Source organism: Mangifera indica, chromosome 6 (assembly GCF_011075055.1).
Source record: "Mangifera indica cultivar Alphonso chromosome 6, CATAS_Mindica_2.1, whole genome shotgun sequence".
In the NCBI taxonomy this organism is placed as follows: domain Eukaryota; kingdom Viridiplantae; phylum Streptophyta; class Magnoliopsida; order Sapindales; family Anacardiaceae; genus Mangifera; species Mangifera indica.
In genome coordinates, this window is record NC_058142.1 from 15,150,880 (window position 1) to 15,169,995 (window position 19,116).

Sequence of the window (19,116 nt, forward strand, 5' to 3'; positions counted from 1 at the left end):
ATTTGATGCCCACACCAAAACTTGAGGGGAAATCACCACATGAAGTGTTATATAATTAATAAAAAACCCTTATATGATTATCTAAGAGTTTTTGGTTGCCTTTGCTACACATATAACAAACCCAAGCCATTAGATAAATTCAAACCTAGAGGGTATTGTTGTTCCTTTTTGAGGTACATCCTAGGAAAGAAAGGATACAAAGTGCTTGAGATACAAACTAAAAGGATCACTAAGTCTCAAGGTGTAGTGTTCTATGAAGACTTGTTTCCATTTACACACAACACACAAGAAGACGATAACAAGAGCACAACTATCCTTCCTCAATTCAAATTTAGTTCTACCTTGGCAATCCTTCAAAAGAGATATTCAATTCTATACACTTGGCAACTGACATATGATTTAGTTCTAGCTTAAGGGCGGCTATTGAAAGAATTGGACATCATGATTCTTTCTTGAAATCATTCCCTACAATCCTCATGTTTCCTTTCAAGATGTTGATTGTGAAGAATATTTGCAATGGGTTGTTTACAATCCAAAAGATATTTATTTCTCTTTATCAATCATATTTCCTTATTTGGTTTTCTTCACTATTGTAATGATTATAGTTTGTATTTTCATATTCTTGTTGCCCAAAAAAAATATATATATAGAGAAAAAGAAGAGAAATTTTCTACATACTTTATTCATCAACTAAAAGCCTTTAAATAGATTGTACAGTAAAATTTGGTAACTAGAAAATAGACACTAAGGGGGTGTTTGGTTCCAATTTTTTAAGATTAACTTAGTAATTTATCTTTTATTCTCTTGTTTGGTTTGTCAATAATAAAATATTACAGTAATCTTATATTACCAATGCTAACGTGACATGTAATATAGGTGCTTCACTTTAGGTATTTAAGGATTATCAAGGTAATCTTGATTTTATTATAATTATATTATTATTTATTAATTTTTTGAGACAAAAATAAACTTACTTTTAATTAATATGATAAATAATATAAAAAATATTTAAAAATAATTATATTCAAGGGCATTTAAGTAAAATAATTTATTAGTAATCTTTTATTACCTTTAACAAAACACAATAATTATTTATAACTACTAAATTTTATCAAACATAGTAATAATTTATACCCAGTAATCTTCTAAGTAATTTCTCTTCAGGGTAAGCTTTCTATTTTGATAATAAAACTTTACCCAAACCAAACGCCCCCTAAAATGAATATGGACAAGAATTTAGGAACAACTAATCAACTACTTTAAACAAACTTAAATAGCCGTTAATCCACTACTGTAAACAAACCCAAATAACCACTAACCTACTATTTTAAACATGGAGAAGTGGTTTGCAAATATTTTAGGATCATTAAAACACATAAAAATAACTTCCTAAAAACTAGGACACACTACCCACTTTATTAGCATACACTACAAACTTTATCGAGATCCACTACACACCTACTAGTTATGAAATTATTATCCAATAATCCCTCCCCTAAACTAATGTTATAAACATTAGTTTAATTCAACATAACAAACCCTCCTTTAAATTGAAATTTCTGTTAGGATAACTTTAAGTAACTTCCTAAGTTTTTGAAATGCATCCAGCTTAAAGGCCTTCGTAAATATGTTAGCAACTTGATCTTCACTTTTGCGATAGACAATATCAATAATTTCTTTACTTTTGAGATCTCATAACAAGTGAAATCTTACATCAATATCTTTGTTTCTCTAATACAAAACAAAATTCTTTAATAGTTTTATAGCTGAGTTGTTCTCACAATGTATGAGAAGAGTAATACTATGTGTAGAACTTTTTTATATAACTTTGTGCACAAATAGCAATAAGTCACCTATGTGATTGGATAGTTAAAAATTAAAGATAAGCCAACACCCATTTACAAGGTAACACATCGTTGTTTGTGCACAAAGTTTTATTGATATGAGAATAGGTCCTTCTTGCTTGAAATGAACCTCCTTAAGGATATTTCATAGCCAAATTACTTGAGAAGCATGTGCTGCTACAACTACAAATTTGACTTTTGTGGTTGACAAATTAGCTATCGGTTGTTTCTTGGAAAACCATAAAACAACTCCTGATCCTAACATAAAAACATAACCTAAAGTGTTTTTTCTGTTAGTTGGATCTCCAGCATAGTCACTATCTGTAAAACCAAATAAATTTGATTTTTCATCTTTCTTGTAAAACAACCCATAATCATCTGTACCATGTAAATATCTAAGAATTCTTTTTGTAGCTACAAGGCGCATTTCCTTTAGACATTCCATGTATCTATTTATGGGACTTACTACATACATGATATTAGGTCGTGTTGCAATAAGATACATCAAGGTTCCCATAATTTGCTTGTAAAAAGTGTTGTCCACCTTTCTTCCTTCTGAATCTTTCAAAAGTTTCAGACCAAACTTAGTTGGTGTAGAGACAAAATTACAATTCTTCATCTAAAACCTGTCTAAAGTCTCCTGAACTTATTTCTTTTGGAAAATAAAAATTTGAGCATAAATGATTATACAACTAGAACAATTTGGAAATGATTTTGTTCTTAGAAAAGTGAAACTAAGAAAAAGAAAAAAATGAAAAATAATATAACAGTAGATAAAAACCTTTAAGGTGTACGAATTTGTGGAGTTTCATGATTTATTTTCTAGTGTGAGTGCAACTAATGACTATGTGATTAGAAGTGATAGATCAAACCTGATGCAGAAATGCATTTGTGTGCAAAAAGCAATCATGGCATGCTAGAACTTCATTAGTCGCAAATGCATGGACATTATTTAATGATTAATGTTCACAATATTTCCTGATTTACACTGTGAACGTGGAGAACATGTGAGGAAATTTTAGGGATTTCTGGGTGTAAAAAAATCTTCATGTTTATGCACTGTAGCGTTTATGTCAAAGTTGTATTTTGTATCTTCTAATGTATTGTATTGTTTTCATTTTTTACGGTGCTTTGATTTATTAGTAAACTTGATTTGTACCTTATAGAAATTTGAGGTGGGATAAACTGCAGGATGTCATTCCTCCAGAGATTGGTGAACTTAATAAACTGACTCATCTGTGAGCACTTTTTCATTTTTGTAGGGTTTAAAAATATACTCTCTCCCTCCCTTTTCGTTTTGTGTTGACTCATCTATCTATTTGCATTTGTGTGAATCTGGAACTAAATTTTGAAATGCCTTCAGGCCTCTGAGCTTCAATAATTTAAGGGTAAAATTCTTAAAGAGCTTCACTGCCCGTTCAATTGGGGTTATTCCACCAGAGATGGGGACCTCACAAAACCTTAATTAGACATTTGTCATCTTCTACTTTTCTTTGTTGTAGTTCTCTATTAGAATGTTTCTAGTGTATGTCATTCTTGCTCCGTGTATATAGTTATTATCTAGTCTACATTTCGGCTACTTTCAATTTATTTGCTAGCTGAAAAATATCTTTACGTTTTTAGGGATGTTTTAGCAATCATTTAGGGACTGATCTGATTTGATGGAAGCTTTCCAGTATTATGCAACTTGTAGGAAAATTGATTGTTTCAAATCATTTACATCACATAGTTACAGGTTGAATCAAACTGCCATAATTATTCCTAATATGTAGCTACTTGAATTATAAATATTTAATTGGAGGAGTTACTATACAACTAGCAAACTTGACTTTTCTGGAAATTCTGCAAGTAGAACTATCTTGTGCATGCTATAGCTTAGGATACTTTTTCCTATAACTTTTATTTATTTATTCCAATGTCATGGAATCTATTTAATTTGTCACTTGTATCTTCACATGTATTTATCGTACAAGAAAATAGTTGGAGTAATACCATCAACACTTGTTAAATAAAACATTTATTTTCCCATTGGTTTGATTTTGATTGGATCCGATTCATATATTTTCTTATTCGGTCTAATGTTGATTTGATTTAATTTTGATTGATTTGATTTTGATTTGATATGATACTGATTTAATGTATATTATTTTCTTTTCATAGGATTAGGATTCCTTTTTCATTTACATTGTAATATTATAAATTATACAATATTTCAACAATAATATTTATTCAATTTATAAGCCAACACATAATTCTTTACGGTATTAGAATGGTTAATATCCTCTTGTACCCTTCAATTTTGATTTTTTTTCTCCCTCCTAACTTCATATTTTTCAAGTTTGAAAAGTGGTTCTCCCCTTTCTCAACATAGGGTTTCATCTTCTCATCTTTTTTTGCTTTGTAGCCACCCTCCTAGGGTTTTGTAAAATTTTAGCTTTACCCCCTTTTAGTTTTCAATTTGCAAACTCCTTTTTGGTGCCTACTTCCTTCATCTCTAGCATCATCTTTTGCCTAAGACCATTTTGTCATTAGTCTTGCTTCCTCTCCAATGCTCAAGCTCCATTCTAATGCCCTCATGAACATAACCCCCCTAAAGACGTCTTCGTTGTGCCCTTTGTTTCACGTGTTTTCGGATTGTGTTCAAGCACAATGTCTATGTTCTTTTCTCTAATGACAATATGTCTCTTTATCATTCACATTTCAGGTCTCTTTGTTGGTTGTTTTTGGTTTGCCAAACCTACATTCTTTGCTCATTTTTGGTTCGTTGGTCTCTTTGTCATCCATGTTTCAACTCTTTTTTGGCAATGCTTCGACCATTCACTAGTTCTCTCAATGGCTAACTCAAAGATGACTTCGATTTTAGTACCTCCTGGTAGTCTTCACCCTGGTTTCTCTCTGTCAACAATGTTTCTCTACACAACAAATTGTGGCCTTCTAATGGTTGCGAACTCCTCTTCTTTTTCGGTCATCTCTTTAGCAAAATTTAGTTAGGTGTCGTTAGGTTTACAAGATCAAACGTCGTGTTGATAAGTTTGTTGAGTGGTAAAAAACTTGTTTGGTTGCCACAAGTTGGTATGGATTTTGCTGAAACATTCAATCCTGTCATCAAGTATACTACTATCCATACAATTCTTGCTCTCCCCACCATGTATGACTGGCCACTATGTCAACTTAATGTCAAGAATGTCTTTCTTCAAGGGTATCTTACTAAAAAAGTATTCATGGAGCAACTTCTCGGTTTCATAGACCTTGGTCAACTATCTCATGTTTGTCATCTTATTATAGCTATATATATGGCCTTAAATAGGTGTCTCGAGCATCGTGCCATTAGATGTACTTTTTTTTACTTCATTATGGGCTTGCCAGCAGTCGGTCTGATCCCTCATTGTTCATTCATCGTACATCCACTCAGTTGTGATTTGACTTGTTTATGTGAATGATTTGATTGTTATTGGTTCTGATGCATCAACTATTACAGATTGTGTTTCTACCTTACGCTCTATCTTTGCTTGTTGAGATTTGGGTGCCCTCGGTTTCTTCCTTGGTATGTAAGTCATTAGAAAGTCTGCCACTGTACATCTATCTCAACATTGCTACATGGTATATATGCTTCAACACTTCCAACTTGACTCATGCGCTTCTTATGCTACTTCTTTTTTTAGTTCCAAGATGATGTTCTATTTCTAGATGTTACATTCTATTGAAGCATGGTTGATGACCTTTAGTGTCTTACTCTTACTCGATCTAATATTACCTTTGCTATGAATCAGGTTACTCAACGACTATCTATTCCTACTTATAGAGACAGACATGTAGTTAAACGCAATATTCGGTATATTAAGTGCACCTTGCTTCATGGTCTCACATTTCATTGTGACTTTAGTCTTCATCTCCTTTCCTATTCAAATGCTAACTAGGTTGTTGATGTTTTAACCCGACACTTTATCATTGGTAGCTGTGTTTTTCTTAACTGCAACCTTGTTTGTTGAACTACTAAGAAACATGCTATTTTATTTTACTATAGTGTAGAGTTGGAGTATTGCGCCCTCACACATGTGATTATTGATGTTCGGTGGCTTAGTTACCTTTTACGGGAGCTCAAGATTCCTTTACACTCATCTCTATTTATGCTTTGTGATAATTAGTTTACTCTGCACATGATTATCAATCATTTGTTTCATGCTCACACTTGGCATATTGACAACAATCTGAATTTCATTTATGAGTTGGATGCTTGTAAGGCTATTCCATTTCGACATTTTCCTATAATCTCTCAACTTGTAGATATATTGACCAAAGGTTTGTCTCGTAAGTTCTTTCCCTCTTTGTGTCTTTTATTGTGGCTCTGTGAGCTTCCGCTGCAATTGCTGGAGAGTGTTATATAAAACATTTATTTTTCCCATTTGGTCTAACTTTGATTGAATCTGATTCATATATTTTCCCATTTGGTATGATTTTGATTTGATTTGATTTTGATTGATCTGATTTGATCCGATTTTGTGTATATTATTTTTTTTTATTTTGTAGGATTAGAATTTTTTTCCAGATGACATTATAAGTACTATAAATTGCATAATATTTCGTCAATAATATTTCATTCACGTTATAACCCAACTCATAATTCTTTGACACTTGCCCACATTCCTAGATTAACATACTTATATTAGTTTCATATTCAAGTTTGGACTTCTTATCTTGTTTTCTTTATAGAATATGGTTCAGAAACTAGATTAAATTATCTTTAGTTCTTCCTTGAAATAAATTCCTGTTAATGTGTGTGTATGATAGATTACATTTTCCAGAATTAAGTGTTGGATATATTTTTCCTCTTTCTATATTTGCTTTTTCATCATTTGAAAGATTGGCACTTTCGTACCATGATTATACGGTAATTGCTCCCTGAATAATGGCAGCCAAACTTAAGTGTTTATGGTGGCTACCCACATTTGTCAAAACTTAATCCTTGTTAGGCATCATGCTTTCTATTGAAATCCCTTGCCGTTCACATCCCTTAAAACTCAATTCTTATTAGGAATCATGCTTACCGGTTGTTTTTCCTTATTTATCATTTCAAATAGTTATATGGAACGCTTTATTGTTTCAGCTGCTTGGGATATGATAAGAGGATTGAAGAACTTAACCGCAAGGTTTATACACCATTTGACATTAATAATCATATAGTGCACGCACATCCATTGCACTAAAGCAAGCAAAAAATATTTGAACAATTTTATGTGAACTGATTAACATTATTATTCAAATTTATGCAGATGACACGACTTCAAAGTGAACTTGAAGAGTTGGAACAGGAACAAAAGTTACAATTGTCTGAAGTAGAAGCACCGGATGCCATAAAAGAGGAAAGAAAGCTGTAAATAGTATGCTCTACAAGTTATTTTAATTCTTTTTTATGTAAAAGATTGTTGTGGCAACAGGTGTATATACTGATTTGTCCCAAAGTTGATTACGATAGTAGCAGAGACAGGTCCTCCTAACAAAGTCAAGGATTTTGAAGGTGGCCATCTTTTTTATTGCAAATAGCTGAGTTAGAATCAATCTTAATTGTAGTTCAATTTTTTGTAGCAACTTCTTGACGTAGAGCATGGTGTGCCTTTGGATGCTTTCTTGAAGAGTGCACTTATTGATTTATACTTGAGTGCAGCGATGTGAAAAGAGCATCCAAGATTTTTAACCTGAGCTCCACAAGTGATGTTGCAATGTGCACAACAATACTTTCTGGCTTTGTACTTAATGGGATGAACAGTGATGCTTTAAAGAAATTTAGGTTTTTAATTCGTGAAAAAAAGAGTCCAAATGCTGTAACCCTAGCAAGTATATTACCAGCAATAGCTGATTTGGGTGCTCTGAAATTGGGAAAGGAATTACATGGTAACATCCTGAAGAACGAGCTTGATAGGAAATGCCAAGTAGGAAGTGCAATTGCAGACATGTATGTAAAGTGTGGAAGACTGGATCTTGATCATAAAATTTTTGGAGGAATGTTAGAAAAGGATGTTATTTGTTGGAATTCAATGATCACAAGTTGTTCCCAGAATGGCAGACCGGAGAAGGCTATTGACCTTTTTCGTCAAATGTGTTTGGAAGGAATGAAATATGACCATGTGAGCATATCAGTTGCTCTTTCTGCTTGTGCAAACTTACCTGCACTGCATTTTGGGAAAGAAATTCATGGTTTCATGATTAAAGGTTCTTGCCGTTCTAATCTCTTCGTTGTTGGTGCATTGATAGACATGTATGCTAAATGTGGAAAGTTGGATTTTTCCTGTGCTGTGTTTGACATGATGCAGGGGAAGAATGAAGTGGCATGGAATAGCATCATTGCTGCTCATGAAAGCCATGGACGCCTTAAGGAATCTCTTGCTCTTTTCCGTGAAATGTTGGAAAATAAAATTCAGCCTGACCATGTCACCTTTCTGGCGATAATCTCTGCTTGTGCTCATGTTGGCCAAGTTGATGATGGAATATGGTATCTATTGCATGACCCAAGAATATGTTATCCCTGCTCATCTGAAGCATTATGCATGCATAGTAGATTTGTTTGGGCGTGCAGGTTGTTTGGATAAAGCATTCGAAACTATAAATAGTATGCCATTTTCACCAGATGCAGGTCTATGTAGCACGGAAACGGAAACGGAGAAACGTGGAAACGCGGAAACGGAAACATGGAAACGCATTTTTTAAAAAATATAGGAAACGAAAATGTAGGAAAACTTATAAATATGAAAAATATAAGAGTTTTTTTATAAATACTAAATTTTTATAATAAAAATACTTAAATTTGTATAATATAAAAATAAATAATAAAAAAATAATGAAGAAAAAAAATACTATAAAATAGAATCATAAAATCTAGTATAAATTGTTCTTAAGTAAACACATGTAGATATTTAAGAAAAAAACAACAATACACACTAATCTATATGATATGTCAGAAAAGAGATGAGTAACACATTAAAAAGTAGAGAGAAGATGAATTCAATATGAGATTTAAAGACTTTTTCGGTTTGAAAATATAAAAAATATGTGTTTAATCGATTTCATGATTTTTCTTCTAAAATAAACGTGTTTCAAAATTTTTCAAAAATTTTGAAATGACCCGAAACGTTTCCTACAAGTTTTGGAGAGTTTCAGAAACGGAAACGTTTCCAAAACGTGGAAACACATCCTATTGTAAGTTTCCGTGCTACTTAGATGCAGGTGAATGGGAATATTGCTTGAAGCATGTCGGGTCCATGGCAATGTTGAGCTAGCTGAATTAGCTTCAAAACATCTTTCTGATTCGAACTCGCAAAACTATGGCTACTATGTGTTGCTTTCAAATATACATGCTGATGTTGGACAGTGGGGAAATGTGCTTAAGATTAGACACATGATGAAAGAAAGAGTTGAAAAGGTTCTAGGTATAGCTAGATTGAGTTTAACAATACAATTCATATGTTCGTCACTGCCGATGAAAGTCACCCTAAGTCTGCTCAGATCTATAAATTGTCGAAGAATCTTCTTACTAAAATGAGAAAAGAGGGTTATGTTCCTCAAGCCTATCTTCCATTGCATCCACAAACCTTGAAGTTGTGATTACTGGGGAATGACCACTTCTTCTCCTCTTCTGGTCACCAAAGTAATGTTTTTCCTTAAAATTGAGGTACTGCACATCCATCTAGGCAAACCATATTTTTTTCATTTATAAACTTGTAAATTCTATGTTCAACTATAATATTATGTTGAAAATATATATAAATTCCGTTCAAATTCTTTTATCTCAGCAAACATGACATCTGGTCCTATTAATAGAAAGTTAACCTTTAGGAACATGACAAGAACTACCAAAAATTGATAACAACTGAGATCACATGTAATGGGATTTTTCAAGCCAAGTTAGATGATGGATTCAACTTAAACAAAATTTCTGAGTATATAAGAATAATTGTGCTGTCAATAATTAGATTAAAAGTGAATTTGAGGTGAGTTGAGCCAAACCCAAACAATGGCCAATTGGAGCTTGGCTCGAATTTAGAATGGCTAATTTGAGCTTGAGCTAAATTTGCTTGATTTGGTGAATAATAATGCTAGAGAAGGTGAACATTAATGCCAAAGAAGGAGAAAATTCATTAGAGGAGAAAAAAAAAATCGTTGGTGAGGTGAGATCCGACACAAGTGTCAATTCCAAGCTAAGCTTAAGCTCAACTAGATAAAAATCTTTCAGCTCAAGTTTGATTCATGTGAGCCAAATTGTAAGCTGAGTCTAAGATAGCTTGGTTCGAATCTACTCCTAAGTTAAATACTCGGGTTGATAATCTTGACTCAAACAAATCTAAGGAAAATAAGAAGTAATTTAGTAAACTAAGTTTTTGGTTCAAAGTTCAACTTAAGTTGACAAAGGTGATTAGATTCCTTCAAGGATTAGATGAAAACTTCTAGTGAATCATACAAACATTCATGCGCCTAAACTCTTTCCTCTTAAACTTAATCTAATACTTTACAGAACAGAGATGTTTGAAGTCAATAGAAAAACATTTAATTTTGCCAACTGAATTATTGAACAACTTACTTGGGGGCCGGATTAAATTAGAAGAACAATAAGCATTTGTAACACATTTTGAATCTGATGCTTGAGCTTATGCACGATAACTTCACTCATTCTTAACTGAGCTTTCTTCAGGAATCTTTGTGCATATTTCTTCTGGCATTTCATTCGCTGTGTGATGAATTTAATTATTGCAGTAAGAAATAAATAATTGTTGGTTTGTTGGCATTACTTCTGCATCTTCCTGTTGTTAACATATCTTGAGCTATAATAATTGTTTGTGATTCGATTTGTATGGACATAAATGCATATTCTGAGACACCATGCTGGATCTTTTTTCATATTTCTCATTTCTATATAGTAAATTCTAAAGATTCATTGAGAACATCAGCTTTAAAATGTGGTGTGTAAGGCAGAGGTGTCAAATGAGTTGAATTGACCTAATACGGTGACACACCACTCATTAGTGTCATTATCTCTACACACTACATGAAACAATACACCATTTAGGCCATGTTGGTTAGGATATAACTCTTAATTTTATCAACATGCTTCCGTCAATCTAGTCATACTGCATGCATCAACCCTAGTTTAGAAAGAAAAACTAAAACCAACAGAAAATCACTCAAAATCCTAGCATGGTTCGCCCACAAATCACATCTTAAACAATAGAAAGCAATACAACACAAACCTAATTTGTAGAGATGAGTAGGTTTGAGTATCTTAATAAAAAAAAAACAAAGAACTAGAACTAGAATCAATCGATTTCTAGAAATAGGAATCAGGTCAGGTAATCGATCAGGTATCTTAAATATATTGTCATATCTAGTTCTCAAGTTGGTTTTGATTCTTTGTGGATGGAATTAGAATTGGCTAATTCTACAAAAATTGGAACTAAAACCTATTTAGTGTTGGTTGATTCCAAGTAGAAATTGAAATTGAAAGTCTAGTACCAAACAATTTTGGTTCCAAGCGGGTCTTTTACTCACCCCTACTAGTTTGCATCTTGGACTAGACCAACACAAAACTCTCTAGATATGAAAAATTATGAAAAACTTTCTTTCACCAATCTATACAAACGAAGCAAGTTGTATGTGAATAATGGAAGAAAAACTTGGTCCCCATGAAAGCTCAAGTCTTTCTCTATCACTTCTTTGTTGAGAAAATTGTTGAAAATAAAACTGGTAATGGCCCCTAAAAAATCTTGGTCTTGGTATAATTAAAGCCAAGTTGTGGCCGCAAAAAGATGTCTCTAAAGCAAGTAACACCTGCTTGGGAAAATCAGGTCTTATCTTGAAATGGGATTTTCATCATGTAATCAACCATAACAGTGGTATTAATGATTGATTAATGAATCAAAATTTGTTCTTTGATTGAGATTTTCTTAATTAGCTAGCTAGCGTGAATGGAAATCATGGTGTTGATGGTGACACGTAAATTATTTGGCACTATTGTTACACCAAAACATACTTGAATGTGGTGTTTTAAACCTTGAAATTGTGTCCATCACTCCAATCCGTCCAATTAAGACTTAGTGGTTAATTTTTTCTAAATTAAGCATATCATAATATATTATATATATATTCAATTGGATAAGTATATATAATATTATTGTTCTCCTAAATTACTTGTGTTATCTGATTACTTGATGCTCATACAAATTGGCCGGGAAATTAACCAAGTAAATTAGAGAACACTTAACCTTTGTGTACGAAGAGTTGATTGGTAAACCTAAGGCTAGATTCAAATCAAATCAAATTGAGTTCAATTCGATTTGTATAGAACTGAGCTTGAGCTCGAGCTTGCTTCAAATAAACTTGAGTTCAGCTTATTTTAAAAGAGCAAAACTTGAGCTCAAATTAAATTTTTAACTAACTCGTTATTAAAATATTTCATCTTTCGATTACATTGTAATATTATAAATTGTACAATATTTCATCAATAATATTTATTCAATTTATTAGCCAACACATAATTCTTTATGGTATTAGAATGGTTAATATCTCCTGTACCCTTCAATTTGGATTTTTTTTCTCCTTCCTAACTTCATATTTTTCAAGTTTGAAAAGTGGTGCTCCCCTTTCTCAACATAGGGTTTCATCTTCTCATCTTTTTCTCCTTTGTAGCCACCCTTCTAGGGTTTTGTAAAATTTTAGCTTTACCCCTTTTTAGTTTTCAATTTGCAAACTCCTTTTCGATGCCTACTTCCTCCATCTCTAGCATCATCTTTTGCCTAAGACCATCTTGTCATTAGTCGTGCTTCCTCTCCAATGCTCAAGCTCCATTTCAATGCCCTCATGAACACAACCCCCCCAAAGATGTTATCGCTGTGCCCTTTGTTTCACGTGTTTTTGCATTGTGTTCAAGCACAATGTCTATGTTCTTTTCTCTAACGACAATATCTCTCTTTGTCATTCACATTTTGGGTCTCTTTGTTGGTTGTTTTTGGTTTGTCAAACCTGCATTCTTTACTCATTTTTGGTTTGTTGGTCTCTTTGTCATCCATGTTTCAACTCATTTTTGGCAAAGCTTCGACCATTCACTAGTTCTCTCAATGGTTGACTCAAAGACGACTTCAATTTTAGTACCTTCTGGTAGTCTTCCCCCTAGTTTCTCTCTATCAACAATCTTTGTCTACACCACAAATCGTGGCCTTCCAATGGTTGCTAACTTCTCTTCTTTTTTTGTCATCTCCTTAGCAAAATTTAGTCAGGTGTAGTTAGGTTTACAAGATCAAACGTCATGTCGATAAGTTTGTTGAGTGGTAAAAGGCTTGTTTGGTTGCCACAAGTTTTCACCAATAAGTTGGTATGGATTTTGTTGAAACATTCAATCCTGTTGTCAAGTGGACTACTATCTATACAATTCTTACTCTCCCCACCATGTATGACTGGCCACTATGTCAACTTAATGTCAAGAATATCTTTCTTCAAAGGTATCTCACTAAAGAAGTATTCATGGAGCAACTTTTCGATTTCATAGACCTTGGTCAACCATCTCATGTTTGTCATCTTATTATAGCTATATATATGGCCTTAAATAGGTGTCTTGAGCATGGTGCCATTAGATGTATTTTTTTTTACTTCACTATAGGTTTATCAATAGACGATCTGATCCCTTATTGTTCATTCACCGTACATCCAGCTCAGTTGTGATTCGACTTGTTTATGTGAGTGATTTGATTGTTATTGGTTCTGATGCATCAACTATTACAGATTGTGTTTCTACCTTATGCCCTATCTTTGCTTGTTGAGATTTGGGTGCCCTCGGTTTCTTCCATGGTATGTAAGTCATTAGAAAGTTTGCCACTTTACATCTGTCTTAACATTGCTACATGGTATATATGCTTCAACACTTCCAACTTGACTCATGCGCTCCTTGTGCTACTTCTTTTGTTAGTTCCAAGATGATTTTCTATTTCTAGATGTTACATTCTATTGAAGCATGGTTGATGGCCTTTAGTGTCTTACTCTCTCCCGAACTAATATCACCTTTGTTGTGAATCAGGTTGCTCAGTAACTATCTGTTCCTACTTATAGAGATAGACATGTAGTTAAACGCAATATTCGGTATATTAAGTGCACCTTGCTTCGTGGTCTCACATTTCATTGTGACTTTAGTCTTCATCTCCTTTCCTATTCAAATGCTAATTGGGTTGTTGATGTTTCATCCCGACACTCTATCACTAGTAGTTGTGTTTTTCTTAACTGCAACCTTGTTTGTTGAACTGCTAAGAAACATACTATTATGTTTTGCTTTACTATAAAGTTGGAGTATCGTGCCCTCACACATGTGATTGTTGATATTCGGTGGTTTAGTTACCTTTTACAAGAGCTCAAGATTCCTCTACACTCATCTCCATTTATGCTTTGTGATAATTAGTCTACTCTGCACATGATTATCAATCATTTGTTTCATGCTCACACTCGGCATATTGACAACATTTTGCATTTCATTTTTGAGTTGGATGCTTGAAAGGCTATTCTACTTCGACATTTTCCTATAATCTCTTAGCTTGTAGATATATTTACCAAAGGTTTGTCTCGTATACTTTGACATTTTCCTATAATCTCTCAGATATATTTATCAAAGGTTTGTCTCGTAAGTGCTTTCCCTCTTTGTGTCTTTTATTGTGGTTCAGTGAGCTTCCGCTATAATTGCGGGAGAGTGTTATATAAAACATTTATTTTTCCTATTTGGTCTGACTCTGATTAAATCTAATTCATATATTTTGTTATTTGGTATGATTCTGATTTGATTTGATTTTGATTGATCTGATTTGATCTGATTTTGTGCATATTATTTTTCCGATTTTGTAGGATTATAATTTTTTTTTTTCAGATTACATTATAAGTACTATAAATTATATAATATTTCGTCAATAATATTTCATTCACGTTATAACCCAACTCATAATTCTTTGACACTTGCACGCATTCCTAGATTAACATACTTATATTAGTTTCATATTCAAGTTTGGACTTCTTGTCTTTTTTTCTTTATAGAATATGGTTCAGAAACTAGATTAAATTATCTTTAGTTCTTCCTTGAAATAAATTCCTGTTGATGTGTGTGTATGATAGATTACATTTTCCAGAATTAAGTGTTGGATATATTTTTCCTCTTTCTATATTTGCTTTTTCATCATTTGGAAGATTGGTACTTTCGTACCATGATTATACGGTAACTGCTCCCTGAATAATGGCAGCCAACCTTAGTGTTTATGGTGGCTACCCACATTTGTCAAAACTTAATCCTTGTTAGGCATCATGCTTTCTATTGAAATCCCTTGCCGTTCACATCCCTCAAAACTCAATTCTTATTAGGAGTCATGCTTACCGGTTGTTTTTCCTTATTTATCATTTCAAATATTTATATGGAACACTTTATTGTTTCAGCTGCTTGGGATATGATAAGAGGATTGAAGAACTTAACCACAAGGTTTATACACCACTTGACATTAATAATCATATAGTGCACGCACATCCATTGCACTAAAGCAAGCAAAAAATATTTGAACAATTTTATGTGAAATAATTAACATTATTATTCAAATTTATGCAGATGACACGACTTCAAAGTGAACTTGAAGAGTTGGAACAGGAACATAAGCGACAATTGTCTGAAGTAGAAGCACCGGATGCCATAAAAGAGGAAAGAAAGCTGTAAATAGTATGTTCTACAAGTTATTTTAATTCTTTTTTATGTAAAAGATTGTTGTGGCAACAGGTGTATATACTGATTTGTCCCGAAGTTGATTACGATAGTATCAGAGACAGGTCCTCCTAACAAAGTCAAGGATTTTGAAGGTGGCCATCTTTTTTATTGTAAATAGCAGAGTTAGAATCAATCTTAATTGTAGTTCAATTTTTTATGGCAACTTCTTGACGTAGAGCATGGTGTGCCTTTGGATGCTTTCTTGAAGAGTGCACTTACTGATTTATCCTTAAGTGCAGCGATGTGAAAATGGCATGCAAGATTTTTAACCTGAGCTCCACAAGTGATGTTGCAACGTGCACAGCAATGCTTTCTGGCTTTGTACTTAATGGGATGAACACTGATGCTTTAAAGAAATTTAGGTTTTTAATTCATGAAAAAAAGAGTCCAAATGCTGTAACCCTAGCAAGTATATTACCAGCAATGGCTGGTTTGGCTGCTCTGAAATTGGGAAAGGAATTACATGGTAACATCCTGAAGAATGGGCTTGATAGGAAATGCCAAGTAGGAAGTGCAATTGCAGACATGTATGCAAAGTGTGGAAGACTGGATCTTGATCATAAAATTTTTGGAGGAAAGTTAGAAAAGGATGTTATTTGTTGGAATTCAATGATCACAACTTGTTCCCAGAATGGCAGACCAGAGAAGGCTATTGACGTTTTTGGTCAGATGTGTTTGGAAGGAATGAAATATGACCATGTGAGCATATCAGCTGCTCTTTCTGCTTGTGCAAACTTACCTGCACTGCATTTTGGGATAGAAATTCATGGTTTCATGATCAAAGGTTCTTGCCGTTCTGATCTCTTCGTTGAGGGTGCATTGATAGACATGTATGGTAAATGTGGAAAGTTGGATTTTTCCTGTGCTGTGTTTGACATGATGCGGGGGAAGAATGAAATGGCATGGAATAGCATCATTGCTGCTTATGGAAGCCATGGATGCCTTAAGGAATCTCTTGCTCTTTTCCGTGAAATGTTGGAAAATAAAATTCAGCCTGACCATGTCACCTTTCTCGCGATAATCTCTGCTTGTGCTCATGCTAGCCAAGTTGATGATGGAATATGGTATCCATTGCATGACCCAAGAATATGCTATTCTAGCTCATCTAGAACATTATGCATGCATGGTAGATTTGTTTGGGCGTGTAGGTCGTTTGGATAAAGCATTTGAAACTATAAAGAGTATGCCATTTTCACCAGATGCAGGTGTATGGGAATATTGCTTGGAGCATGTCGGGTCCATGGCAATGTCGAGCTAGCTGAATTAGCTTCAAAACATCTTTCTGATTTGAACCCGCAAAACTTTGGCTACTATGTGTTGCTTTCAAATATTCATGTTGATGTCAGACAGTGGGGAAATGTGCTTAAGACATATGATGAAAGAAAGAGTTGAAAAGGTTCTAGGGTATAGCTGAATTGAGTTTAACAGTACAACCCATATGTTCGTCACTGCCGATGAAAGTCACCCTGAGTTTGCTCAGATTTATAAATTGCTGAAGAATCTTCTTACTGAAATGAGAAAAGAGGGTTATGTTCCTCAACCCTATCTTCCAATGCATCCACAAACCTTGAAGTTGTGATTACTGGGGAATGACCACTTCTTCTCCTCTTCTGGTCACCAAAGTAATGTTTTTCCTTCAAATTGAGGTACTGCACATCCATCTAGGCAAACCATATTTTTTTCATTTATAAACTTGTAAATTCTATGTTCAACTATAATATTATGTTGAAAATATATATAAATTCTCTTCAGATTCTTTTATCTCAGCAAACATGAGATCTGGTCCTATTAATAGAAATTAACCTTTAGGAACATGAAAAGAACTATCAAAAATTGATAACAACTGAGATCACATGTAATGGGATTTTTCAAGCCAAGTTAGATAATGGATTCAACTTAAACAAAATTTCTAAGTATATAAGAATAATTATGTTGTTAATAATTAGATTAAAAGTGAATTTGAGCTAAGCAGAGCCAAACCCAAACAATGGCCAGTTCGAGTTTGGCTCGAATCTAGAATGGCTAATTTGAGCTTGAGCTCAATTTGCTTGATTTGGTGAATAATAATACTAGAAAAGGTGAACATTAATGCCAAAGAAGAAGAAAAATCATTGGAGAAGAAAAAAAAATTATTGGTGAGGCGAGATCCGACACAAGTGTCAATTCCAAGCTGAGCTCAAGCTCAACCAGATGAAAGTTCTTCGGTTCGAGTTTGATTCATGTGAGCCAAATCGTAAGCCAACCAGCTTGATTTGAATATACTCTTAAGTTAAATACAAGGGTTAATAATCTTGACCCAAACAAATCTAAGGAAAATAAGAGGAAATTTAGTAAACTAAGTGTTTGGTTCAAAGTTCAACTTAAGTTGACATAGGTGATTAGATTCCTTAAAGCATTAGATGAAAAATTCTAGTGAATGATACAAACATTCATGCACCTAAACTCTTACCTCTTAAACTTATTCTAATGCTTTACAGAACAGAGTTGTTTGAAGTCAATAGAAAAACATTTAATATTGCCAAATGAATTATTGAACAACTTTCTTGGCTGCTGGATTAAATTAGAAGAACAATAAGCATTTGTAACACATGTTGAATCTGATACTTGGAGCTTACGTACGATAACCTCACTCATTCTTAATTGAGCTTTCTTCAGGGATCTTTGTGCATATTTCTTCTGGCATTTCATTCGCTGTGTGATGAATTTGATTATTGCAGTAAGAAATAAATAATTGTTGGTTTGCTGGCATTACTTCTGCATCTTCCTGTTGTTAACATATCTTGAGCTATAATACTTGTTTGTGATTCGATTTGTATGGACATAAATACATATTCCGAGACACTATGCTGAATCTTTTTTGCATTTCTCATTTCTATATAATAAATTCTAAAGATTCGTTGAGAAAGTCAGCTTTAAAATGTGGTGTGTAAGGTTGAGGTGTCAAATGGGTTGAATTGACCTAATACGATGACGCACCACTCATCGGTGTCATTATCTCTACACACTACATGAAACAATACATCATTTAGGCCATGTTGGTTGGGATATAACTCTTAATTTTATCAACATGCTTGCATCGACCTTGTCGTACTGCATGCATCAACCCTAGTTTAGAAAGAAAAACTAAAAGCAATAGAAAATCACTCAAAATCCTAACGTGGTTCACCCACAAATCACATCTTAAATAATAGAAAACAATACGACACAAACTTAATTTGTACAGATGAGTAGGTTTGAGTATCTTAATAAAAAAAACAAAGAACTAAAACTGGAATTGATCGATTTCTAGAAATAGGAAGAAAGTTGGATAATCAATCAGGTATCTTAAACATATTGTCATATCTAGTTGATTCTTTGTGGATGGAATCAGAATTGGCTAATTTTACAAAAATTGGAACTAAAACCTATTTAGTGTTGCTCGATTCCAAGTAGAAATTGAAATTGGAAGTCTAGTAGCAAACAATTTTGATTCCAAGTGGGTCTTTTACTCACCCCTACTAGTTTGCATCT

At 33.5% G+C, this 19,116-nt stretch overlaps 1 protein-coding gene and 1 pseudogene across 3 annotated transcripts in view; one reads left to right on the forward strand and one right to left on the reverse strand.

Moving 5' to 3' along the window:
* The window catches only part of LOC123217986 (putative disease resistance RPP13-like protein 1), a 93,532-nt gene that overhangs the window by 40,872 nt on the left and 33,544 nt on the right, over positions 1 to 19,116 (reverse strand). The gene's annotated exons all lie outside the window — the stretch shown is intronic.
* Positions 4,919 to 17,226, forward strand: LOC123219702 (annotated as a pseudogene).